This window comes from Theropithecus gelada, chromosome 11, assembly GCF_003255815.1.
Source record: "Theropithecus gelada isolate Dixy chromosome 11, Tgel_1.0, whole genome shotgun sequence".
Taxonomy (NCBI): Eukaryota; Metazoa; Chordata; class Mammalia; order Primates; family Cercopithecidae; genus Theropithecus; species Theropithecus gelada.
The window spans coordinates 15770573-15775033 of NC_037679.1; positions in this window are offsets into that span (position 1 = coordinate 15770573).

Genomic DNA, 4461 nt, shown 5'->3' on the forward strand with positions numbered 1-4461 from the left:
TCAAAACAAAACAAAACAAAACAAATTAGCTGGGCGTGGTGATACACGCCTGTAATTCCAGCTACTTGGGAGGCTAAGGCAGAAGAATTGCTTGAACCCAGAGGTGCAGGTTGCAGTGAGTTGAGATCGTGCCACTGCACTCTCAGCCTGGGCCACAGAGCAGGACTCTGTCTCCAAAAAAAAAAAAAAAGTTCTTCTACCCCTACGTCCCCAACCTCCAGGCTGGGGCAATCCCAGGCTGTGGATAGATACTGGTCCATGGCCTATTAGAAAAGGAGCCACACAGCAAGAGAAGAGCGCTGTGTGAGCCAGCATTACTGCCTGAGCTCTCCCTCTTATCAGATCAGTGATGGCATTAGATTCTCATAGGAGTGCGAACCCTATTGAGAACTGCACATTCCAGGGATCTAGGTTGCGCTCACCTTATGAGAATCTTTTTTTTTTTTTTTGATACAGGATCTCTGTCACCCCGGGTGGAGTGCAGTGGTGTGATGTTCGCTCACAGCAACCTCCGCCTCCCGGGTTCAAGCGATTCTCCTGCCTCAGCCTCTTGAGTAGCTGGGATTACAGGTGCTTGCCACCGCACCTGGCTATTTATTTATTTATTTATTTTGAGACGGAGTTTCGGTCTGTCGCCCAGGCTGGAGTGCAGTGGTGTGATCTCGGCTCACTGCAAGTTCCGCCTCCCAGGTTCAGGCCATTCTCCTTCCTCAGCCTCCCGAGCAGCTGGGACTACAGGCGCCTGCCACCACGCCCTTCTAATTTTTGTATTTTTAGTAGAGACGGGGTTTCACCGTGTTAGCCAGGATGGTCTCGATCTCCTGACTTTGTGATCCGCCTGCCTCAGCCTCCCAAAGTGCTGGGATTACAGGCATGAGCCACCGCGCCCTGCTGTGCCCAGCAAATTTTTGTATTTTTAGTGGAGACAGGGTTTTGTGATGTTGGCCAGGCTGGTGTTGAACTCCTAACCTCAGGTGATCCACCAGCCTCAGCCTCCCAAAGTGCTAGGATGACAGGCGTGAGCCACTGTGCGTGGCCACTTACGAGAATCTAATGCTTGATGGAACAGTTTCATTCCAAAACTATTCCCTCACCATGGAAAAACTTGTCTTGCACAAAACCCATTTCTGGTGCCAAAAACATTGAGGACCACTGTTCTACCCCAAACATCACCTTATATTGTGTTTATATTATAGAAAATAAGACCCCTGAGTGGGCAGGGTGGCTCATTCCTGTAATCCCAGTACTTGGGGGGCCAAGACGGGAGGATTGCTTGAACCCAGGAGTTTGAGACCAACCTGGACAACATAGGGAGAGCCTGTCACTACGAAAATAAAAAATTAGTCAGATGTGGTATATGGTGATGCTGGGATTACAGGCATGAGTTACTGTGCATGGCCTAGTGGACACATTTCTTGAGTGAGAGCACTGCTGTCATACTTTTCTCACTATTCTCAGTCCCTAGCACATAGTAGTTGCTCAACAATGTTTGTTAAATATATTAATAATTTAGCTGTGGCCGGGCGCGGTGGCTCAAGCCTGTAATCCCAGCACTTTGGGAGGCTGAGACGGGTGGATCACGAGGTCAGGAGATCGAGACCATCCTGGCTAACACGGTGAAACCCCGTCTCTACTAAAAATACAAAAAAAAAAACTAGCCAAGCGAGGTGGCGGGCGCCTGTAGTCCCAGCTACTCGGGAGGCTGAGGCAGGAGAATGGCTTAAACCCGGGAGGTGGAGCTTGCAGTGAGCTGAGATCCGGCCACTGCACTCCAGCCTGGGTGACAGAGCGAGACTCTGTCTCAAAAAAAAAAAAAAATAATAATAATAATAATAATTTAGCTGTAATGGAGAAAAACTATGGACAAACCAGTCATGGTAGTTTAGGCAAGAGATTAGACCCAGAACTAAAGCAGTGGCAGTAGGAATGGACAGATAAAGCTAACCCAGAATTTTAATGTATTTCTAACCTTGAAGACCAGTTAGAAAAGGAGTCAGAGAAGGAGGTTTCTAGTTTGGGAGACTGGGTGAAATTTGACACCATTAGCTGAGACTGAAAGGGACAGATGGAGGAGTAGAAATATGATTTAATATTGTTTATATTTAGTAGTTGAGGAAAGGGATTTTTTTGTGGCTTGTTTAGGAATGGGATGTTTTATCATGTTTGATGGGTGAGAAAAGAAGCCAGTGGAAAGAGAGGAGGGGTTGATGAAGACAGGATAACAGGGAGAACAAGGTCTGGTATGAGGCAGGAGAGGATAAAAGTCAAAGGAAAGAGAGAAGGCATGGGAAGAGGGAAGGAGATGAAAGTAAGTCTAAGGGAAGGGCTTTTAAACTTGATTCTGGCGCTTGCACTCTCTCTCTCTTGCTCTGTGTGTATACACACAAAGAATATACATACACACACACACATATATACACACACACACACATATATATACATACACACATTTTGTTTTGAGACACAGCCTCCGTTGCTCAGCCTGGAGTGTAGTGATGTGATTATGGCTCACTGCAGCCTTGACCTCCCCAGGCTCAGGTGATCCTCCCACCTCAGTCTCCCAAGTAGCTGATACTACAGGTGTGCACTACCACTCCCAGCTAATTTAAAAAAGTATTTTGTAGAGATGGGGTTTTGCCACGTTGCTCAGGCTGGTCTCGAACTCCTAGGTTCAAGTGATCCATCCATCTTGGCCTCCCAAAGTGCTGGGATTACAGGCTTGAGCCGCCATGACTGCCCGCTCAATATATATTTGTTGAATGAATGAATTAGGTGCCAGATCCATGACAGAAATATTTTTTACAGCAGAGGACCTCAGATCACTTAAGCTTTCTGTTTGCAGGTTTGTTAGGTACTACAACATGGAAATTAATATCTAACTCCCATGTAGTATCTAACTTGTGAAATCTTGTTGTGCTTCCATCTCTATAGACGTGTCCTTCTTCTGGAGGTTGCAGGGAGCCGAGATCATGACACTGCACTTCAGTCTGGGCAATAGATCCAAACCTTGTCTCAATTAAAACAACAATAATAATAAATTTTTTAAAAAAAGTGTCCCCCTTCAAGCACAGGATGATCTTTTCTGCGTGTGTTCCCAGCTCGATGCAACCTCTGCCTATCACATTCAAGTGATTCTTCTGCTCAGCCTGGGATTATAGGCATATGCCACCACGCCGGGCTAATTTTTTGTATTTTTAGTAGAGACGGGGTTTTGTCATGTTGGTCAGGCTGGTCTCGAACTCGTGACCTCAGGTGATCCGCCCACCTCAGCCTCCCAAAATGCTGGGATTACAGTGTGAGCCACAGTGCCTGGCCATCTGTGTGTGTTCTTAATGTCATTGTCTCCGGCCTTTTCCAGGAGTATGAATTTGCAGTTTGTTCCCTTAATCTTTCCATTTTGTCTACAAATATGCTTAGGTGTTCCATTCTAAAAAGCAAGACAAAACAAATCTTTCCTCAGGCCTCCTTTTTATGCTGTGGTCTGTTAAACTTTTTCCACATTTCTAAGATTACTCCACAAACTATTCTCACTAAAGGTACTTCTTTGCTATTCATTCATTGGTTCACACTCCCCCAAGCTACCAAAATGGATACACTGCAAGCCACTCAATTGTCAAATTCAAAGGACCTCTTTTTCAGGCTGGGCACAGTGGCCCATGCCTATAATCCTGTTATTTTGGGTGGGCAGATTGCCTGAGCCCAGGAGTTCACGATCAGCCTGGGCAACATGGTGAAAACCTGTCTCTACCAAAAAAAACCCAAAAAAACAAAACCCAAAATTAGCCATGTGGCCTGGCACAGTGGCTCACGCTTGTAATCTCAGCACTTTGGGAGGCCAAGGTGGGCAGATCACCTGAGGTCAGGAGTTTGAGACCAGCCTGACCAACATGGTGAATGTCTCTACTAAAAATAGAAAAATTATCTGGGTGTGGTGGCGGGCCCCTGTAGTCCCAGCTACTTGGAAGGCTGAGACAGGAGAATTGCTTGAACCTGGGAGGCAGAGGTTGTAGTGAGCCGAGATCGTGTCACTGCACTCCAGCACTCCAGCCTGGGCAATACAGTGAGACTCTGTTTCAAAAAAAAAAAAATTAGCTGGGCGTGGTGTCTTGTGTCTGTAATCCCAGCTACGTGGGAGGCTGAGGATCACAGAATCACTTGAAACTGGGAGGTGGAGATTGCAGTGAGCTGAGATCACATCACTGCACTCCAGCCTGGGCAACAGAGTGAGACTCCATTTCACACACACACACACACACACACAAAACAATTAGCCATGTGTGGTGTAGTCCTAGCTACTTAGGAGGCTGAGGTGGGTGGATCACTTGAGCCCAGGAGGTCAAGGTGAAAATGAGCTGAGATCACACCATGTACTCCAGTTCGGGTGACAGAGACACTGTGTCAGGAAAAAAAAAAGGCCTTTTGTTTTCAGTCTCTGTTCTTTTTTTTTTTTTTTTTTTTTTT